This window comes from Typopeltis vanoorti, chromosome 8 (genome assembly GCF_054136105.1).
Source record: "Typopeltis vanoorti isolate ZY-2024b chromosome 8, IOZ_Tvanoo_1.0, whole genome shotgun sequence".
Classification (NCBI taxonomy): domain Eukaryota; kingdom Metazoa; phylum Arthropoda; class Arachnida; order Uropygi; family Thelyphonidae; genus Typopeltis; species Typopeltis vanoorti.
The window spans coordinates 19636651-19660878 of record NC_143556.1 but is presented as its reverse complement, the minus strand read 5'-3'; the positions used below and the strand labels follow the sequence as shown (position 1 = coordinate 19660878).

At 37.3% G+C, this 24228-nt stretch overlaps 1 protein-coding gene across 2 annotated transcripts in view; it reads right to left on the bottom strand.

The window, feature by feature from the left end:
* Positions 1-24228, bottom strand: part of LOC150103802 (exonuclease mut-7 homolog) — a 313402-nt gene that overhangs the window by 288304 nt on the left and 870 nt on the right. The gene's annotated exons all lie outside the window — the stretch shown is intronic.

Sequence of the window (24228 nt, the reverse complement as noted above, 5' to 3'; positions counted from 1 at the left end):
CTTCAGCAAGGTTTGGAGGATGTCCAGGGGCATTTTCCAAGAGAAGCAATGCCTTGGCTGGCAAATCATTTTCTTTACAGAAGCGAAGCAAGATAGGACAAAAATAGTTTGTGTACAAATCTATAAAAACGTCGTATGTAACCCAAGCTTTCTTGTTCCATTTCCAATAGACTAGTAGCATGGCCTTTATACCCTTGAAGGCGCGTGGTGTCTGTGAATGGTACACGAACATTGGTTTAAGCTTCAAAGTTCCGGAGACATTTGCACTCAACAAAAGCGTAAATCTATCTTTTGCAACTTTAAAACTTGGAGCGAAATGTTCTTCACAGGAAATGATGGTGCGTGATGGCAATTTTTTCCAGTAGAGCCCAGTCTCATCAACATTAAAAATGAAATCAGGAGAATAACTTCCTTGTTCTACACAGTCTTGAAATTCTTTAGGAAAAGCAGCCGCTGCCGCAATGCACTTGCCGCCTCACCACATAATTTGACACTGTGGCACTTACTTCGAGACTTAAATCTCATGAACCAACCTTTGCTTCCTAAAACGTTTCTTTGCCTCCATCTGTCCTTTTAAGATCCTCAAAAATTGTTTTTGCTTTCTCAGTTATAACAGCCTGCATCAGAGGAATGTTTTTCTGATTCAAATCATCCACCCATAATGATAATAATTTTTCCATTTTTTCATGAAGTTTACCCCTGCTATAACGTATATATGTTTTGCATTTAGTGCTGCCGTAGATTGTTACGCAGACAGTTTCATTCTATGTGCATTTTTCATAATTGTAAACGTGCTAATACTTCTACAGACATTAGCACGTGTCTGCCCATCTTCCATTCTTCGAATCACCTCCATCTTCTTTTCAAGTGTGATTGATTTCCGCGCCTTCTTAACACCAAGTTCTGCTAATTTTTCTTCAAAATCCAGAATGAGAAACACGAATCTGAAGTTTTTTAAGAAAGTGCTCAAAACCGTAAGGAAATCTGCTTGAGGAAGAATATCCTGTTCCCCCCGCCCTATTGTAGAAGAGCTTTTTCGATACGGCCAGCAACTCATGTTTGAAGATCGCAGCCGGATTTAATCTTCAAATATTCAATCCCATTCACACAGGAGGAGGTAGAAAATAACATCATAATCCGAGCCAGATTATAACATCAGACTTGGATTCCTTCAGGAGACTGCATTTTCCCATCACATGGACGTGCAGGAACTCAGCTACATGTACCCCGTCACATAATTTTGGAGTTTTGGCATGGCAGACATCGCGAAGCGGGGTACATGTGCTATCCCGCTCCTAAAAGCCCTCCATAAGATCCAGAGGTATTACCTTGATGGACCTGTGATATCAGTCAGGTTTTCTCCATGACTGCAGGTCGTAAAGAGTCCAGCTGTTCCTGTCTTGGGCCTTTCTTCTCCTTTTCTTCCAACTTCCTTAATCATTGGGTCTTCCCACCTTAAGGCTGGTCTTCCAGGTTTCCTTTTGGTATCTCTCAGATACCAGTTTGTAACTCTGACTGTCCATCTGTTGTCTCTCATTCTGGCGAGATGTCAGAATGAGAGACAACAGATGTGCTAGCCCGCTCCTAAAAGCCCTCCATAACATCCAGAGGTATGCAAAAGGGAAAATATTAGCCACTGACTGGAAGTATCGGGGTACTACCAAGTTCGTTAATATCTACACCTCGGTCCGTGCATGCGAAAGATCTACACTCTTTCAGAAGCTCAGCGATTATCTATACAGCACCCATGATATCATTATTGTGGGAGATTTTGGGTGGCAAACCCAGCTCTAGACAAAATAGGAGAGAACCCAACTACAGAAATGACTGGTTATCGAAGTCTGGAAATTCACATTAACAAAGCTCAGCTCAGTGACATCTGGAGAATATGCAACCCCTACACTGAAGATTACACTTTTATGGCCTCACAGCAGAGCAAGACTAGACTGGATCTACGCATCATCATCAAGAACAGTTCCACAAGTCACCTCATCAATGGGATACTCTCCAACCCGATCATCAGCAGAGGCGTCAAACGAGGATATTCCTTTAGCCACCTTCTCTTCGCATTAGCTCTGAAACCTTTCTTTCGGAAAATTAATAGCTCTCTTGCTGTAAGCGAAATTCCATTATCATTCACCATAGAGGAACCGAAAGTTGTACCTTATGCAGATGATTACGAAATTGAACCACTAATTAAGAAGACAACTACTTTACTGATTACTACAATAGCACAAGCCTCTGCAGAGACACTAACAGAAGAATAAAACGAAGCCAGCATTTCATCAGCGACAAACTTCTCAACAACATCAGAGATCATTATAGCTATCACCGAAAAGCTCAAGACCTTCCTTGTAGCAGCTAGAGTCACTCCCCTGCACAAGAAATAGTAGTCAAGGAGGGTAAAAAACAATTACCATCCCCTAAAAAGAAAAAAAAAAAAAAGGAAGAAGCTTCTCCGAAAATGGACTGCACATCTTTTCCACTCCTACCTTATTTATTCTTACAACTCTATGAACACTTTCCGATAAGGCATCAGTACTTTTTAAATACTTCCCATGCACTGCCGATATCCTTCCCATCTAGCAAGCGATACAATGAGATCAAACCTATTAATCCCCTCGGCTGGTTATCTGCTTTAAAGTTAAAAATGTAATTTTTTTCTACATGGAATATCAATATACTCATCCGCTTGAAAGGTCAGTACAGCATAATCATTGTCATCAACTAGAACTAGAACATTCGCGTATTTTACTGAACCCCCAGTCTCCGAAAATTATAATGAAGTCTAATACTCCGTGAACACGATTTCCTTTTGTCAAATGTTCTTAAGGAAGTTTTCATGCAACAACTCATTAAATTCGGTTTCATTCTTTTAATCCCAATCAATATTCACATAAACTCCATCATGGGATCCTTAGGGGTCTCATGCCAGTCCCAAGCCTGGATAAAGGAGTAGGGTTGGTCAGATGAGTGTCGATGCTCTGACCGTAAAGAAAAAACACGATTGTTATCTGATGCCTATACAATCAACTGCTACAACATATCGGCTCGGGCGTCGCCCGGATAAACAAGGCCCGCGATACCAATCGAGCGATCAGAGTTGGATCGAAAAGTGGGATACCGAAAGGAAACAGAAACAGAAACTGAAACTAACAGAACTGTTATCAGTAGGAACGTGGAATGTGCGGACACTCTGGATGTCAGGAAAATTAGAACTACTTCGTGAGGAAATGAAGAGATATCGGTGGGATATACTAGGATTGACAGAGATGAAATGGACATCATCTGGTGAGATCAATGGATGCGAAGTAATATGGTCAGGACATGACACCATGCACTAAGCAGGAGTTGGCTTCCTTCTTAGCAAAAGAGCTCGAGAGGCACTGTTAGGCTACAAACCAGTTAATGAACGAATCATAGTAGCAAAATTTCAGGCAAAGCCATTCAACATATCAATAGTCCAGATATATGCACCCACATCTGACAGCACAGATGAGGATATTGACTTATTCTACAAAGATCTGACAGAGACAATAGAAACAATACCAAAGCAAGATGTGCTAATTATTCAAGGAGATTGGAATGCCAAAGTTGGAATAGATAATAATGGTTGGGAAAGAGTCATGGGGAAATATGGTTTCAGAGAAAGAAATGAACGAGGTGAAAAATTGTTAGAATTTGCTGTGGACCACGAGATGATGATCTGTAACACAAGATTCCAACAAAAGGAGTGTATAAAATGGACGTGGCGATCAAATGATGGGAAACCAAAAACATGACTGATATGATTATGATTAAAAGAAGATGGATAACATCAGTACAGCAATGTCGAACTTTTCAAGGAGCGGATATAGACTCGGACCTTAGTTTAGTGATTGCAAACATCAAAATAGAAGAGATACAGCAAGAATAAGTGAAGCAGAAATAGGAAGAAGGTACAGAACAGTGTAAGAAGAGAAACTTAAAAGTGTGGAGAAAGAAAAAAACTCGAATTTTAGAGTGAAAAGAGTAATGAAGGCGATAGAAGATTCAGTTGAAGAAACAGTACCAGAAGAAGAGAAGATCAAGAAGAAATGGATTACACAAGAAACACTGAAGTTAGTACAGGAGAAAAGAATGTTGAAGATAAGAAGGGACACAGCAGAACAAATAGAAGAGCAATATAGAAGAAAGTGTAATAAGGTGAAAAAAAGCAGTCAGAATGGATAAGATGAAATGGTTAGAAGCCCAATGTAGCAATATAGAACAGTACTATGGAGAGCATAAAACAAGGGAGGTATACAAAATGATCAGAACCATTAACAGAAAGTGGCAACCAAAACAGACCACAATTAAATATGAAAAAGGCAATGTATTGATGAATAAAGAAAAAATTGTACAGCGGTAGACAAGATACTGTAGTTAGTTATATGAAGAAAAACTAGATTCAGATAGCGTTGGGAAACTGACTGAAGAATTGAAGCAGATATTTCCACCTGGTAATGAGCATGATATGGACATTTTAAGAGGAGAGGTAGAAAAAGCAATAGGATGGCTAAAACACAACAAGAGTCCAGGTAACGATAACATGACTGGAGAAATGATTAAATATGGTGGTGAAAGTATGGTTACAGAAATGCACCAACTATGTAATATGGTATGGAAAGAATGGAAATTTCCAGAGGAGTGGGTGAAATCAATATTAGTAACATTATACAAGAAAGGAAATAAGCTAGAATGTAAAAATTATAGAACAATTGCCTTGATAAGTCACCTTGGTAAAGTGATGATGATCTTATTGACAGAAAGATTGAGAACACAATTGGAAGCATACCTGCAGACGAGCAAGCAGGATTTAGGAAGGATAGAACTACAATTCAATTGACAATGAGGTTAATTGACAATGAGGTTAATAGCAGAGAAAGCTAGGCGAAAAAATAAAAACATATATACTTGCTTTGTTGATTTTCAGAAAGCATTTGAGAGTATTGACCAGAAAGTGACATTAGCAGTTCTGGAATCCTATGGAATTGATAAAAAAAACTAATAGCTATATTAAAAGATGTCTATCAGAATGCAGTTGCAGCAGTTAGAATAGGTGATGATTTGGGGAAATGGTTTAAAACAAGCAGAGGTACTAGACAGGGAGACCCAATATCATTTTCATCGCACATTTAGAAAGAGCAATGGACAAATTGAAGGAAGATGCCAAAGGAATATCTGTACACGGAATGATAATTAACAATCTGAGATTTGCAGACGATGTTGTTATTATTGAAGAAGACGAAAGAGAACTACAAAAAACACTGAAACTGTTAAATGAGGAAGGGAAGAGATTTGGACTTGTTATGAACTTGGAAAAAACAAAGACAATGGTGTTTGGTGAGAAGAACATGAAACAAAAGATACAAGTGGATGGAACTGATATAGAAAATGTAGAACAATTCACATATTTAGGAAGTAAAGTGACATATGATTTGGACTGTAAAAAAGAAATAAAGATCAGCTATGTTCTTCTCTTTGCAATCCTGATTTTTATTTTTTTTCTACTCTTAGTTTTGTTTGCAGACTGAAGGCCATGGAAAACATCTGGGAAAGTAAAGTGATCAGCCTGCAAACAAAACTAAGAGTACTGGAAACATACATCCTCAGCGGTGTGCTGTACGGATCTGAAACGTGGGTAATAAATAAGGAATCAAGAAAAAGAATTTTGGCATTTGAAAAAAACTTGTTACAGGAAGATTCCAAGAATAGGATGGGTACAGAAAATCACCAATGAAGAGCTCTATCAGAAGATACAACCAAAACAGAATCTAATGCAGAAAATTATAAAACGGAAGCTGCAATTATTTGGACACATCTGTAGAATGAGTGAGGACCGGAAGATAAAGACATTTATGTTTGGTATTTCGGATGGTTTAAACAGAAGAGTTAGACCATACAGAGAATGGATAGACGATATAAAAGACTGGTGTGGAATGGGTGTACATAAACTGCGACACTGTGCACTGGACAAAGAAAGGTGGAAGAAGATAGTGAAACAGGCATCAGCCATCAACGGGCAGTGAGCCCATGCTTCGTGATGATGATGATGATGAACATGATGAATATTCACATAAATAAAATCAATCATAATGATTAATTGTTTAGCATCTATTAAGTTTATTTGGATAACCATTTCATCCTCACTAGCAGCTGATCCACTATGGCTGTAGTAACACGTTCATAATGTATTTGACATCATTAGACTCTACCTCACACTATACAGCTTCAAACCAGCTTCAATCTCTCTGCACATGGAAAATTATTACTAGTATTTAGTCATAGTTAATAAAAAATACAAAAAATAAAAATAAAAAAAAAAAAATAATAATAATAATAATCAGCTAACACTTTTATTCTCTTATAAGGAGTGGACGAGGCCTTTTAATCCTTTCTGGCTTTTTGAGGCTGAGTGGGCAGTTCAAAGAGGGACAATCAAGTGCTATCATCCCTTGGTATCTAACCCTAACAAGATATGTTACACGATCGAATTATTCCGGTTTTGGGAACACATGTTTATTAAAAAAACTGTTTTTTAAAAACTAAACAAGTACTAAAAAACAAACCCGACAAGTGTCGTTTGTCGTCAGACTAACATGTTCAGGAGTAAAGAGAAGTAAAAGTTTAAAATACAAACCACAAGAAATTACGAGAATTAGTTCATCTGTTGTTATTATGAACATCAAGAAAGTTCGTTAAAAAACCGAATAGCAGATCATGCTATTTGATGTCGCGTTCTGTGGTTCACGTTCACTCTGTCCGAGGTCTGAACTGGGTAAATTTTTAATAAACGCTGACCAAACTTTATTTATATCAAACCCTGATTTTTGTTGCATTGCGTAGGAATTTTAATAATATTTGCTTCCTCTTTGAATTTGTATCAATGTAGGACATGATTGTTTTGTGCTAGAGTACATCATGACCAGTAGAAGCTGTGTGAAATGCTAAGCCAGACTTATGTTCTCTCTTTTTTTTTGTACGTCCTTTTGATGTTCGTTCATACTGATTTCTCCCGATCTCCCAGTCTGGCCTACGTAGCAGATGCCACAGGAAGAGTGAGATAAACAGTAGCGCACCCAGGGGGGCCAAAGGGGCCCTGGTCCCATCCAAAAGAAAGAGGAAAAATATACTCGAAAATTTCCCAAAAATCTTTTCCTAATTAAATTAATTTTTTATTTACGTTGTGTGGTGTCTTCTATTTCTATACTACTTATGAATTAGCAGTCACATAAGGTGGGAATACCCTATAGCTCTCGGAATCACGGCTGCTGTGAACGCAAGGCGAATGAAGTCGTGCTAGGGCAGACCGAGCGCTACTTCGTTTGCCCTAGCCGGGCCAGAGGAGATCACTGGTATCATGTATTGGCGATTACTGCAAATAATCAGTCATAGGTCGTATTCAATGTGTAGTGTGTATTCTCAAATAGTTTACTCAACTCTCCCCCCCCCCCAAGATTAAATCTTGAGTGCTCGGTCCTCTCCAAGATTAAATCCTGAGTGCGCCACTGATTATAAACCCCTGGTTTTTTCACTGGGTGGTGATTTCATTGAGTTTCGGAGGATGAAGAGATTTTGATATTTTTTCAAGTGGCAGGAAAGTCACTTTTATGTTATACTTGTACAGAAGTTTGGCTAATTTATCTGTTACATTCTTGATATTAGGAAGGGTGACTGCGTTCTCGAAGTCTTGTTTATTTAAATTTCTTGTAGGTGCTGTATTGAGAATTTTATTAATTGTCTTAGTTTTGAAACTATTCAGTTGTATGATCTGCGTTAAGTATTGTATTTCTTCTTTCAGCTTTTCTTCTGTACTGGGGATGCTGTATGCTTTATCCCTTAAGGTTTTTATTAGGCCTATTTTTTGCTTGGGGTGGTGGTGTGAGGTAGCATGAAGGAAACTTCCTGTGTTTGTTGATTTTCTATAAATGGAGAACGATAATTTGTTTTTTCTTTCATTTATTTCTATAAGGATGTCTAGGAAAGGAAGTTTTTTATTTTCTTTAGTTCGAGAGTAAATTTTATGTTAGGATGTAAGTAATTAAGATAGTCTTTAAATGCAGTCAGTTCTAATGCTGTTCCTGGCCAAATGATGAAGATATCGAAGAAATTTTTGGTTTGATGTGCCAGTTTTGTAGAGCATTATTTTCAAATTTTTCCATATTGAGGTTTGCTGGAGCTGGTGAGAGGGGTGAACCCATTGCTGGTCCTTCTTTTTGTTCCAAGAGCTTTTCTTGGTAAAGAAAGGACGTATATTTTAATGCAATGTTCGTAGAGCTGTACAATGTCTGGTGGGAAGAGGTTTTCTAGGATGTTTACTGTTTCCTCTCTTGGAATCTTTGTGAAAAGGCTGACAACATCAAAACTTGTTAATATGTCTGAAAGATCTATGTGCATATCTTTTATTTTCTGTATGAAGTCTGTGCTGTTCTTAATTAACGATGGTGTTTTTCCTACATGTGGTCAAATCACGTTTGTAAGGTGCTTTGCCAGATTTGAGGTGGGAGAGTCCCTCCTGTCTACTATCGGTCTTAGCGGTACATCTCGTTTATGAATTTTAGGAACTCCATATATTCTAGGAACTAGTGGGTATTTTGATTGTAAATTTCTTTTTAGTTCCTCAGACCAATTTGGTATATTCTTGATAAGTTAGTTGGTTTTGTTGTGAGTTCGCCAAGTGGGGTCTCTGTCTAATGCTGTGTAGGTGTTGGAATCTTCAAGAAGGCTTTTCATTTTTTCGTTATAATCTTCTGAGTTTAAAATCACTGTTGCATTGTCTTTGACTGCTGTTATTATGACTATGTTTTTTTTGTGTGTGTGTGATTTGAGTTTATTAAGAACTGCAAATTCTGTTCTTTGTAGGTTTTTGGGTGGTAATTTGCAATTTAATAGTAATGCTATGCTTTGAATACGGATCAAATCTGCTATATCTCCTGGTACATTTCTTTTTATTCCTTTTGAATTTGGGCTATGATATCAATTTTCGGGACTTGTCGTGGCGTTACAACGAAATTAAAGCCTTTCATAATAATATTTGTTCATATCTCGTTAGAACTCTTGAGGAGAGGTTAATTGTTACTTTGGAGTGATCTAGATGTTTCCTTTGCTTTTCTTTTTCATTTAGAAGGGAATTTACTTTTTTTAATTAGGCAGCGTTTTTTTCTTTTCGGCCACCATTGTAGCTGTATTGTATGTGATAGTGTCTATGTTATTCCATAGTTCTGACGTCAGTGATGTGGCAAGTTCGTTATGTATATTACATGTATCCTAGTTAATCTTGGATAATTCTGCTCTAGTAGTTGCAATTCTTTCTCTCAATATAGCTAATTCTGTTCTTTTTATATTCCGTTGGCCTTATTGAATTTGAATGCGCGTTTGATTTTTATGAACTTGGGAACAATTTCATTGTCTCTGCAACGTATTAAAAATATCAAACGGTTACTAAAGTTCTGCTTTTTAATGCGTCATTTCTCAAATTGCGAAACTTTAGACCAATTAAACTCACCGTGAGTTTCTATAATCATGCGAAGGTTTCTGTGGTTAAGAAGTTCAATCAAATTATTCTGGTTTTGTGACTACATGTTTATTAAAAAAAACTGTTTTTTTTAAAACTAAACAAGTACTAAAAAACAAACCCGACAAATTTCGTTAGTCGTCAGACTAAGATCCTCGAGGATAAAGAGAAATAAAAGTTTAAAATACAAACTACAAGAAATTACGAAAATTAGTTCACTTGTTGGTATTATGAATATCAAGAAAGTTCGTTAAAAACCGAATAGCAGATCTATACAACCGTTAATGCGTGTTAGCCAGAAACAATGCTATTTGATGTCGCTTTCTGTGGTTCACGTTCACTCTGTCCGAGGTCTATACTGGGTTTTTTAATAAACACTGACCAAACTTGATTTAAAATCAAACCCTGATTTTTGTTGCATTGCGTAGGAATTTTAATCATATTTGCTGCCTCTTTGAATCTTCTTGTGATACAGTTTCTATCAATGTAGGACATGCTACAGTATGTGGTAACAAAACCGGAATAATTAGATTGAGCTTCTTAACCATAGAAACCTCCGCAGGATATATTACTGTCTGAAATAATGTGAGTTCTAGGGTCGATTTTCTTGTCCTAATTAGACTAAAATCATTCGATATCAATAGCATCAGATCCTTCCTCTCCTGTCTTACCTATGCTTCCTAAATATACTGTACCCTTTACACTCAATTTCAGTTAGTACATATGATTCTGAGTGCAAGGTCTCACTTTGTTAATAATCTCAGAACAAAACGTATTGGCTAGATCAATACGTTTATCTGGAAAGAAATTAGGACATTTGTTTCCAGATAAACACTTAGAACAAAAATGGCATTAAAGCAACTGATATAACCACAAGAAAGAACATATGAGAATATAAGAACATTAGTTACCTTCATAACTCTGTTACTAGCATGGTATATCTTGTGGTTATATCAGTGATTTAATATCATTTTTGTTCTAAGTGTTTATCAGAACTTTCCAGACCTCGCTTCGTAAGTTTCCTCCGTGCTTATTTGTATATCCTTCTCTATAGCCTGCATGATCCAGTTGAACAATCTTCCCATTCTTGTTTATCTCCGATGTTTTATTTTATAGCACTTACATTACTTATATTATTAATAATATAAGTGCTAAAAATAACCTTCGTAAAACTGAATGTAATAAGTTCATCTGTATAATGTATGTACTGTATTTATTATTTCTGAATAAGTGTTCATCTTCAATAAAGAATATGCAGGCCTTGAGAAATGATCTTTACTTCCACAGGGTTAGGCCACCTGAAAAAAGACTGTTACAAGGTTTTGAATCTAGTCGCCAACAAGAGAAATATTTTCAAGGTCTTTCCTCCTCATATTAAGGGTTGAAGATTGGCATGGCCATGTAGGGATCTTCCTCCCAGAAACATGGTTTTTAATCCACATCTCAAAAGAGAAAAAAAAATCAACTACTGAACTACTACTATCAGCACACATAACGCCTACTACCACCACCACAACCACTATTTTTTGTTTATAGAATGCGGGTGTTCTTATGGCTGATTTGTCTGTATAATATTAAAATATTAATTATAATATAGTATATACGATATAATATATTCCAATATATTATATATTTATTCCAATATATTATATCGTATATCGTATCCATTATATCATATACTGTATAACATATTTGTACTTTGGAATATTTTTAGTAGAGAGAGAGTAAGATGTAACAAAGTTTTTTAATTTGATATCATTTCCCACGGGAAAAGTTCAATTATTCGCAAAATATCTCATTATCTAATCTCTATCGAAATAATAACTTCCACGTAATCACAAATGTGATTGCATGAAAGTTATTATTAGTGACAATGACTCCATAAAATGACATCCTACTAATTTTCAAACTGTACTTGGAATGACAAGATTAATTATCTTTTAATTCCAAGATTTTTTGATTTTATTATCGGTGTGAAAAGATAATTTATATTGTACACAGATAATCATGGAGCAAATAAGGTAATCTGATACATTTGTTTCCTGTAAGTTTACAACTAATGCTAATTAGTAATCTTAGAGGAATATTCAGTGTGCTTAGCTGAAAAGCTGGTTAATATTAATTTGAATTTTTTTTATTTTTAAATAAATACACCAGTCTTTCCATTATCTAATTATTCTTTCCTTGTTATTATTTATGTGAATTCTACCAGCGAGAGGTGTTAATCCTACTGCGCCTTAATAGAAACAAGGATAGACTAATGGTTACATTTACAGTGACATTTCTAACCTATTACTGAAAAAAAAAAAATAAGAAAAAAAATTAATATATATATTATATATATATATATATATATTTTTTTTTTTTCAAAATTCATTTTTACTCGGTTGGAATATTATAAAAAAAGGTTTAATGACTGTTACCAAGAGATAAAAAGATGACAAGATATATTTAAAAAAGATACTACTAGTTTACTAGTTTCGTTACATGAACATCCTCAGGTATCACAATCAAAGAAGTATATAAAAAATTACAGAGACTTAAAATTGTGCTAACAGAACAAATATAAAAAGATAGTAGCGTGTTTGAAAAAAATGCAAGTATGAGTTCCAAAAAAACGAATACTACGCGCTGTCGCGATTGCGCCAGTACTGAACAGAAGCAACGTGTGCGTCACAGAGATTGTAACTCAGGCTGTTGTTGATATGAGAGGAATCTAGAGAAATTTCTCTAGATTCAACAATCTTTCTTTCGAGTTCCAAGGAACTCGAAAGAAAGATATTCTTAGTCAGATTTGTCAGTGGTAATACAATTTTGGAGAATCGTGGTATGTAGTCACGGTAGTAGCTAGCCAGTCCAAGTAGACTTCTTACTTCCTTCTTTGTCGCTGGTGTCGCTAAACCTTTTATAACCTTCTCTGGGTCCGGGGAATGTTGACCGGATCCAATCAAATAACCTAGGAACTTCACTTGATTTTTCCCGAATTCGCATTTTTCTAGGTTTACTGTTAAACCCACCTCTCTTAATGTTTTGAAGACTTCATCTATATATATATATATATATATACAGTGTATATATATATATATATATATATATATACAAAAACGGAAGGAACTCTTCCAAGAGACCAATAAAGCTGCAAAGGCTATTCCTACTGGAACTATTGGACAAACGAATCAACTGATGTACTCAATAGCCTACGTCGTAACATCTGAATTAGGATATAAAATTAGTGAACCCAAAAGCAGTAAGGCTCAGGAAACAAATTGGAAGTATCAGCTGGAGAATAAAATTCTTAAACTCAGAGCAGACGTGAGCAATTTGAAAAACCTTAAGGAAAAGAAGCTGAAAAACATGAAAATCCGAAATAACCTCATACGGAGATATAATATTGGAGCACGACCTATTGATGAAGTATTAGAGGAACTGAAGCAAAAGATAGTTGCAGTTGCGGCTAAAATAAGAAGATACAGTGCACGCATTGAACAGTACAAGCAAAATTCGATTATTTGTGCAAATCAGCATTCATTTTACAAAAAAATTGATTGCTGTAGGAATGATAATCTTAAAGAAAATATAAATATAAATACCAGAGACAAAGAAGATACACTTAAATTTTGGAAAAACCTATGGGACAATCCTAAGAGGCACAATAACAAGGCAAAGTGGATTGAACAAATTACGAACGAATCCCAAGAACGAAAAATGGACCAATTGAAAATGATACAGGACCAATTTGAAAATGATACTAGCTGATAAAATGACAACTGAAATGTTTCAAAAGCAAGCTAAAAAGCTAAAAAATTGGTCAACACCCAGGAAGGATGAATTACATGGCTACTGGTTGAAATATCTTACAGGCTTACAAGAAAGACTTGCTAACCAACTTTATGATGTTTTAGAAGGACAAAGCAAAGAAGAGTGGCTCACAGCAGGGAAAACGTTTTTGATCATAAAGGATAAAGAAAAAGGTCTAAAGCCAGAAAACTTCCGATCAATAACCTGCCTGCCAACAAATTTTAAGATACTCACAGGCATACTAGCTGATAAAATATACAGATATCTTAAAGCAAATTCTCTTTTCCCAATTGAACAAAAAGATAGCATCAAAAATTCAAGAGGGTCAAAAGACCAATTGCTGATTGATAAAATGATTCTGAAAAATTGCAAACGTAGAAAAACCAACTTTCATGGCTTAGATAGATTATAAAAAAGCATTTGATTCGGTGCCTCATAGTTGGATTTTAAAATGCACAGAATTATTCGGTATTAGCGAAAACGTACAAAAATTTTTGCAATCCAGCCTGAAAAACTGAAAAGCAACGTTGGTTTTGAATAGAGAAGAAACTGGAGAGGTAAACATAACAAGGGGTATCTTTCAAGGAGACTCATTATCTCCTCTATTGTTTATCTTCTCATTGATCACCTTAACTAGAATTTTAAATAAAAGTGCTCACGGTTATCAAACTACTCAAAAAAGTGCAAAGATATCTCACCATTCAAAACCAACAAAAGCAACGTTGGTTTTGAATAGAGAAGAAACTGGAGAGGTAAACATAACAAGGGGTATCTTTCAAGGAGACTCATTATCTCCTCTATTGTTTATCTTCTCATTGATCACCTTAACTAGAATTTTAAATAAAAGTGCTCACGGTTATCAAACTACTCAAAAAAGTGCAAAGATATCTCACCTTTTATACATGGACTATCTGAAGTTGTACGCAAAAACAGAGAATGAACTCGGATCATTGTTTAATATTGTGCACATATTCAGTCAAGATACATCAATGGATTTTGGCTTAGACAAATGTGAAATTGCTGGAATCACAAGAGGAAAATTTGAAGATCTGAACGAAATCGAACTGCTCAATCGTGAAATAATCAAGGCAATAAAATTCGAAGATAGCTACAAATATTTGGGAATCTTAGAAGCATCAGAAATTCTGCACAATAAGATCAAAGAAAGAACGAGAGCAGAATACACAAGACGACTAAGAAAACTCCTTAAGTCTTAATGCTGGAAATTTTATAAAAACAATTAATACATGTTCTGAGATATTCAGCAGGCATTGTTGAATGGACCCAGCTAGAGGTGGAAGATTTAGATCGAAAAACTCGAAAATTAATAACACTGCACCATACCCTCAACCCTCGCAGTGACATTAATAGGCTATCTATCACACAAAAAAGGAGGTAGAGGCTTATTACAAGTAAAGCAAGTTATTGAAGAGGAAAAACGAAATTTAAATGATTATCTGCAGCAAACAGAGGAAAATTTTCTAATTGATGTAAGGAAAGAGGGTTTATTTAAACCCATGGAAACAAAATTGGAATACAAAACCAACCAAGTAAAAGTGAGAACTGCAAGATGGAAAAATAAGGAATTGCATGGAAAATACCTTCACAGCATAGAGGACAGCGCTGACAGCAACTTGACCTGGCAATGGTTGAGAAATGGAGCACTAAAGAAAGAAACAGAATCGGTAATTTTTGCAGCACAAGAATAGGCCATTAAAACCAACGTTATGAAGGCAAAATTACAAAAAATTCAAGAAGACAGTAAATGTAGATTGTGCAAAGAAAAGGAAGAAACGGTAGACCACATTATAAGTGGGTGCAGCAAAATCGCACAAATTGAGTACCGTGAAAGGCATGATAACGTAGCCAAGATAATTCACTGGCATTTATGTAAAAAAGTATGGGTTTAAAGTATCTAAAGACTATTGGAAGCATAGAGTTCACCAGAAAGTGGTTGAGAATGAAAAAGCTAAAATATTCTGGGATTTTAAAATCCAGCCTGACAAAAGTTTCGAATGTAATACACCCAATATCGCAGTGGTTGAAAAAAGTGAAAACAAGGGTGTTAATTTAATCGAAATATCAGTACCAGGAGATAGTCGGACTGACGACAAAGAAAATGAAACAAATTACAAAGTATTGCGATTTGCAAATCGAAGTTGAACGAATCTGGCAAAAGAAAATGAAAGTTGTTCCCATAATAATAATAGGTGCTTTGCGTGCCATCCCTAAAACATTGAAAAAACATCTAGAAGCACTCGAATTAGATGGATTAAAAATTGGGCAGCTGCAAAAGGCAGCTTTCTTCCGCACAGCATTCATTTTCAGAAAGTATTTCCGCAACTCATAGGCCCTTGGGTAGAGCTCGAATTAGTGGAATATAACCAACCTTTTACTTAAGACTGAGGAAGCAAATCAAGATTTGATGAATATTAAAAAAAAAAAATATATATATATATATATATTTTTTTTTATATATATATATAAATAAAATTTATATATATAAAAAAAAATTTATATATATATATATATATTTTTTTTTCATATTTTTGAATTTTTATGTTTTTTTTTAATTTAAAGTGAGTAAGCCGATCTCATACGGAGGTAACAGGGTTTTTCATCCTTCATACAGACAAATCTGCCTTGAAAACAAATCCAATTTACAGACAAACATTCTAGTAATTGTGGCAATAGTTAGCGTTATGTGTTGATGATGGTGGCAGTGATGACCGTGCAGTTGGTGGATTAAGTGGTGGATACGGAGAGTTGTAGAGTATGGTGCCTTCCCTTGATGACTCTTTGAACTCCTTGGTGAGTAAAGTAATAAGAATAAGATAATGTGCTTTCTAGGTTAAAAAACCTAAAGAGACCTGAAGAATCCCTAAAGACTCTTATACAGAAATTTCAAATGCATTATACACTAATGTGTTAGGACTTAGTTGCTGGGAGAAACTCATGTTAGAGGGTTAATGAAACAACACTAAGAAAGGATTAAAATGTTATTAATTCTTCCAATATTTCATTTCAGTGACCGAGACATCGTCAGGGATTACAATGCAAGACTTGTAACACATATACACAAAGGCAACACAAAAGTTAGTGAAATACCTGGATGAAAGATTAGAGTCCTAACTTGGTTGAGCGTTCTCTATGGGCACCTGTTAGCAGCCTTGGATGTAAACTGGGATCACTAAGTATTAGAGTTTCCCATGAAATTTAATGCAGCCATACATATTTACGTTAGTCTGGTTTCTGAGAGCAGCTGCAGTTTCCAAAAACAGTCTTTCTCTTCTAAATTTACTGCGATAGAACAGGGTAGCCTTTTCCCAATTGATTCTATGGACACTTCCTAAATCATGGTCCGCAAGGCCCGACTGACTATAGTCAATCGGGCCTTGCGGACGGATTGACTATAGTGATGGTTAGCTGATCTTCCTGTCTGACCATAGTAAGCCACCATCTTGCAGAAACAGGACACTTTATATACTCCAGGCACAGAGAGAGAGAGAGAGAGAGAGAGAGAGAGAGAGAGAGAGTTCTACTAAAGGTGATCTTTAGTAGAACGTACAAGGGTAGTAAGCTTTGGGTGGGACTTGAAAGCCATTCAGAACTTGTAATTATTTATTTGTTTATTTTTTTTTTCCTGAAATGCCTCGGACATACGGAATGATGATAGCATTTGAAGAGAAAGTCGAGGATTGAGGAAGGATTATTTTATTTATTTATTTTTGATACTGTGGGAATTGTAGCAATTAGATAAGAATGCGTGATTTACATTATTAAGTTCTGATGCAAGATAGGGCTCACTGGAACAAAACTGATAAGATCTATTGGTGATTGTTTTCGTGATACCGTATTGTTGAAAGAGAGAGAGCTAATGGGAAAGTTGGGAATGCATTTGCCTGTGTGGGTGGGCTTCTTGTATACTAACAGGAGAGGTTATCGTTGGGTAGGCGTACTAACAAGGCATCTAGAAAGGCTTTACTATTATTAATTTCTTTTCCCATGGTTAACTGGATTCTAGGGTGAAGAATTGAGGTGAGAGAGGAAAGAAACTAATGTGTCTGGGCCATGAGGACAAATGGAGAACTTATCATCAACATATCTTAACCAGACAGAAGGTTTGAGGGGAGCTATTTCAGGAGTTTGTTTTTCAAAACATTGCATAAAAATTGGCAAGGAGCTTGAGAGGAGGAAACCCATAGATGTACCTTCTATCTGTATATAAATTTTGTGCTTCCAAGAGAAATATCCAGAATGGACAGCAAAGGAAAAATAGATCTGTGATATAAGGAAGAAAAACTTTTTTTATAAGTGATAAGGTGTCATATAAGGAGGGAATATTCTCCCCTAAGACCTATAGTAGACGCTACAGATTCCCAAGTGCACGAGAACAACAACGCAACTGTCCCCGAATAAATTCTAATTTGAGTAATCCGTTAATAATTTAAATCTTCAGTGATGTACCTTAGTAATATTTTTTGTATATTTCCTTCTTTTTCTATGTATTGTATTACGTACCCGATGAAGTATTTTAGAAAGACGAAACTAGCAGTGCCTTAAAAAGAAATTAGTTATTTTCTAATTTAACATTCGGCTGTAGAATTCTTCTTAATGTAGAATTCTCCTGTATATATATATATATATTAGGAGAATTCATTTTTACACGGTAGGAATATTATAAAATAAGTTATTTTATAATATTTTATAAAATAACTCTTATTTTATATATATATATATATAATATATATATATATATATATATATGTTAAATATGTTAAAAATACCAAGCAATTTTAAAGCTGATTTTACTCCATTTCCCAAGTAAGCAAACAGAGAAACAAGTCAAGTTTGCGCCTGCAAGTGATGCAAGACTAGCTGATCCTACAGGTAGTGCAAGGCAACTCGTGGTAAAGGTGGCATAAGCTCTGATCACTAATCTTAATATTTACCCTTAATTTTTACCTTTAAAATTGCTTGGTATTTTTAACATTTATTATACCCAAGGTAAAATACTTTCTACATTTATATCTCCTCCAGAGATTTTTATTTAATAAGGTTATAACACCTTATGGTAACTTGTTCTGGTAAAATACTTAATAAGCTCTGTATTGCCAAATCTTAGTATTTCTAGCCTGGCTCCCACTGATGAGACCTCAATAAAGATCGAAACCGGTCTGGGTAGTGGCCCCTTGCCTTTAATACAAAACATCATACATCCCCTTCTTGGAGATGTGTTTTGGAATTAAGGGTAAATATTAAGATTAGTGATCAGAGCTTATGCTTTTTTAATTAAATTAAAGCCATTAAGAGTTATTTTAACATGATACTGTATAAGAACATAAATGTGGAAGAACATAGACGTTACTATTGCACAATATTATCTATTTACATGAGAGTGCCAGCTGATTAATTTTCGCACTGTTAAGCACAACAATCCTTCTTTCTTCCCCCTTTCTTTGGGGGGGGGGTTAAGGTGTCACTTCTATGCTGGAAAGTGGATTATAACGCAGTCGCCCTGCTCAGCCAGGAGTTGATTCCGTGGATTCCATTCTTGGTGGAAAAGATCTAAGGTGTTGTTTTGCCTATGGTGGTGATGCTCGTGTAGGATCCGACATCTCACCTTTTGTTGGAAGGCTGCAGTGAGTTGGTCAGTTGCCTCTCTCTGTGAAGATGCTGTGCTGTCTGGTCTTCTATGTCTGAGGTAGAAGTTGTATATTACCGCTTTCGCGGTGATGAAAAGGTAATTGCAGAATGAATGGTTATTTCACTCCACATGGACGAGATTGAAATATTCCTCTTCTGTATGAAGACTGCCACAGGTAAGATCTGCCGTTTCCCGAGTCAAACTGATTAATTTAGTGTTGACTGGGCATTCCAAGTAGATATGCCAGACCATTCCTAATTGGTAGCAGAAGAGGCAGTTATCTGAGACGTTTGAGTTAAATTTTTGTAATATAGTAGGAGTGGGTAATATATTATGCCACATTCTCCACTGAATATCTGTGTCAGGTTTGATGGCTCTTGTGCGATATGGTAGATCCCATTGAAATAGTGTTTGATCAGATTATGCAGGATTTTCCAACAAAGTGCTTTGGTTCGACTGTTGTGTTAGAGTGCTGCAGATTTTGTTGGTGTTGCTGGGTTCAAGTTTCTCCCATGAGTTATTGGTTTTAATCAGAAAGATAGGCGCCAAAACTTTTGAGTTTGGAGGGCTAAGCCCCACTTCTGTTATGCTATCAGGCATAGCGGCTTGAAAAGCGGCCTTTGCGGTGTCTATCTGCTCAGACTCATTCCCATATTCCAGGTTTTCGAGCGGATTTGGAAAGTGCCAGGTGAGGCTTGGAGAAAGAATGTCACCCAAGATCCTCACGTTTCGCCAGCTCCATGGAGGAAAGAAAAATTCTTTCTGAGTGATCGGGCTTCTTACCATCGTGTTGTGAAAGATGGGTTCCATGGGGATTTCAGGTAGGGATGCTGTCTTCACTGTGTGCTGTAGGTTTAGCTTCTTCCATTGTCGAAGGGCATCTTTGTAGAAGTTTGTTAAATTTACAGGCACTTGAGCTGTTGTCATTCTTAAGGTGGTGGAGAGAAAGAGACCTCTAGTGGCAGAAGTGAAAATATACTCAGTGGTGCATTTGTGTGATATTTCCTGTTGTAGGGCATTAATGAGAAATCGAGCGCGGAAAGTTGTTATCCTGTTGTCAATGGAGACCAAATTTTGTCCTCCATCTTTGAGAGAAGTACATAGCTTGGAGTAGGAAAGCCAGTTTGTTTTATTCCGTATGAATCGGTATATGGTTGACTTTATTTGTTTGATGAATTGCACTGGTGGCATAAGAATCTTTAGTGTATGCCAAAGGACACTGGTGGTTATTTGGTTAACGATTATTGTTCTCCCTCTTGTGGAGGCAGAGGCTCGTATTGCTGCCCACTTTCCTAGAACTTGCTTGAAACGCTTGTTTAGTGTTTCCCAGTTCTTATCCACATAAGAGGGTGTGTTTCCTAGGTAAATCCCCAGGTATTTGTTTCCCTCTGTCTGTGGACCAGGTACCAGCCATTGGGGAATCAGTTCGGTTTTTCCATTTGCCACACCACGGTCCTATGGTTTTATGTGTTTTTAGTTTGGCTCCTGAGGCTGCCTGATATTGTTGGTATGCCATTTGTATGTTATGGAAGTCCTCTTCTTTGCGGGCTATGATTGTAACATCATCAGCATATGCTGTCAGGGTTATCGTTTGGTAGGGAAGTTTAGGGCAGCATGCTGAGTCTACACAAAAAGGGTTCAATGGCAATTGTGTAAAGAGGACCGGAGAGTGGACAGCCTTGTTTAATACCTCTGCTGTGGTGCAGTTATGGTAAGCCTGTTGTTTATTTTCATGCAAAACTGTGCCTTGGCATACAACATTTTAATAGAGTGAATGATGCCTGAGCCAAAGCCAAATGCTTTCAAGCAGTTGAAGAGGTAAAGGTGTTCAACGCGGTCGAAAGCTTTTTCTTGGTCTAGTGTTACAAGACCCATTGTTTCACTGTTGTTGTTCGCTATGCTTATGATATCCCTTATGAGGTGTAAGTTTTCGTGGATAGATCTTGCAGGGATGGAATAGCTCTGATGCCTATTTATTATTTCGCTCAGAGCGGGTTTAAGTTTGTTGGCAATGGCTTTGGATATAATATTGCAGTCGGTGTTTGTGATAGAGATGGGTCTCCAGTTTCCTAGTTTCGTCGCGTCTCCTTTCTTTGGAAAGAGTTTAATAACTGATGTTGTCATAGTGAATCTGGAAAGCCATTGGTATTCGCTTCGACAAAAACTCTGTAGAGGATAGGTCCAAGCTGTTCCCAGAAGAACTGGTAAAATTCAGTGGTGAGCCCGTCTATGCTAGGAGATTTATCTTTAGGTAAGGAGGTGCAGGCAGTTTTCAGATCGTGTAACATGATGGGAAGTTCTGTGTTACTCCTTGTTGTTGGTGAGAGTCTTTTCACATCGGAGAGAATTATATTCGTGGCCTCCATAGATGTTGGGTTGGCTTGATACAAATTTTTGTAGTACTGTAAGGTATATAAGAGGATTTCGTCATGATTTTCTATGATGTTTCCATTATCTGTTTTAATAGCAGATATAGTGGTGCACTCTTGTTGGCGTTTTTCTAGTGAGAAGAAATACTTTGTGGGGGCATCTGCGAAGTTAATATGTTTGCGTCGTGCTCTTATTAGTGCTCCTCTTGCAGAGTTCTCTAGGTGTGAGCATATGGTGGCTTCTAGGGACTGGTATTCCTCAGATTCTGGATGATGCAATTGCTGTTGTTGTTGCAAATTTTTAAGGGCTGAATGCTTATTCAAATTTTTTCGGTGACTATATTTTTGGGTGAATACCCTAACTTTGGATTTAAAAAGTGACCACCACTCGGAAATTGATTGTGAAGTAGGTATATCTGATGAGAGTTTCGATATAGATTTTAGAGGTTCTGAGATATTCTGTATCCTTTAGTAGGCTGTTGTTAAATATCCAGTATGCTCCTCCTTTGTATCTGGTGTGTCCGGGAATGCAAATGTTAAGAAGGATGGAATCATGGTCTGATGCATGAGATGGATGGTATGTGACTCTCCTGATGTAGGGTATTGTGTGCATCGATGTGTAGTATCTGTCGAGCCGTGCCTGGTATAGGACACTGGTAGGATCACCTTTGGCTCTCCAGGAGAACATTTTCTCATGTGGGTGCAAGTGTCTGAAGGTATCAGTCAGCTCGAAGTCATTTATTACATCCTAGAGAAGCTGAGCTAGTGAGTGTCGATGTTCTTGGCATTGCTGTCTGTCCATTGCAGGATCCAGAGTGCAGTTGAAATCCCCTGCCAGTATGATGTGGTCATTGACCTTGCTGAGGTGGTTTCGCACAAACTCCAGTACCTGCACTGCAAGCTGGTCATTTTGTGGGATGTATATGTTAATGATATATATTTTCTTTCCTGTCTGAGTTGTAATGAGTGCATATATTGCACATCCAGGAAAGGTATCGATTATTTCTACTTTTAGAGTGCTGTTTTGGTGAATTCCAATGCTGACTCCAGATCCATGAAGTTGTATGGCAGGACAGTGGTGCATGGTATAAGGCCAGTTCTTCCAGTGTTGATATGAAGCTTTGCTGTTGCAATGGAAGTTTGTTTCCTGCAGCATCACTATTTCTGGCCGATGGGCAAGGATATGCTGCAGGACCAGCCTGTTTCGCAGTGGTGTGGCACATCCTCTAGCGTTTAGTGAGAGAAGGTTTATTGAGGTGCTCATTATTTTCTGGTTTAGTTTTATTTGGTGCGGTAATCCTCATTTCCTTTACGGTTACGCTGCCGCTGGGATTCAAGCCCGTTTATCAGGTAGTATATCCTTTTCCTGAGATTGGTGGTTTTTCTCCCTCTTTTTCCTGCCAGAATAGTTCTTAATTCTTTCAGCTGGGTGATAAGGCCACTGATGTCAGCAGTGTAGTCATAGGCTGTCAGCAGTTTTTGTGAAGAGCCTCGAACTTTTTTAAGAAAGCTCTGAATCTGCTCATTTGTAAGTGGGCCTTCAGTGTGAGGAAGACCTGCATTTCCAGTTTCCTCTTCATCATCTGAGGACTCAAGAAGCTCGATCTCTTCATCCCCCCTCTACAAGCTGTTGGGAGGGTTCCAGAATGCTTGGAGGCAAAGGTTCCCTGCTGCAGCTGCACTGGTTTGTCTTTGGCTTTTTTCCGTTTTTGTTTCTTGCTCCTCTTCGTTATTTTTATCTTTATCAGATTTAGTTAGTTGTCTGTGTTCCGTTTCCTTTTCTCTAGGATTGCTTTTAATCGATGTTGGTGGAGGTTCTTCCGAAAGTTGGGTTTCGTTAGTGGTACCACTTGATTTTGTCTCCTCGGTACTCGACTGAGAGCTGTTTCCTTGAGATCTTTGTTGTTTGTTAGGGATGCTCTGTTTTTTGGGGTTGGCTGCTTGCTGCTTCTGATTCTCTGATCCGCTAGGGTTGGTAGTATTGTTAACCGGATTCTCATTTCTGGGTATATACCGGCATAACTTCCTTACATGGCCTTCTTCGTGGCAGTAAAAGCACTGAGCAGCAACAGTAATATAAAAGGTGTAGAGTACTCCGTCTATTTCTGTGTTGATTATTTTGGGTATGGAGCCGATTGTATTGTCGCCAAAGTGCATTAGTGCCTGTCTTCTAAAGCTCTTGATGTGAGCGAATTCAGGCCTAGTTGTAGAGGCGCGTAGTGTTCGGATTTTACCTGTCACTGCGCCGTATTTTGATAGTAATCCGCGAAACATTTGATGGCTTATTTCCGGTGGGACATTTGACACTGTTACTTTTGTGGGAGCAAGTGCGATTGGTGAGACATTCACGTGGCATGCTCCGATGTCTATTCCCTTTTCAATTAATGTCTCAGACCAAGATGCGTTGTTAAGGTACATTTGTACGGTTCCGGCAACTCTTGAAATGTGAGTTATATTTTTTGGGGGAACATGTTGAGCTACTGCGTCTAGATACTTTTCCAGTGGGGTATTTTCGATTGCGAAAATTACAATTCCGTTGTCTCGGGAAACGCGGTTGGCTAGGTGAACGTTTGTACGCGCGGTGGTCGTTGCTGCAGTATTATTAATTCGCGCGGAGGTATTAGCTACAATGTTGGCATAAGAGACAGAGAGTACTGACCTTTGTCCGTTGTTGTCCGGAGGGTTGAGACTGATGTCTTTTCCTTCTCTGGTGCTGTGGCTGGTGTCTTTTCCTTGATCGGAATTCTGCGACCTTTGACCGATTCCTGCTGAGCTCGGGCGTGGACCGGCTGCTGCTGGTGGTGATATGCTGTGGTTTATACTGGCCATTGCTTCGGGCGAATAAGGGGAAACGCAAGCTATCACAATTTCCCGGTACT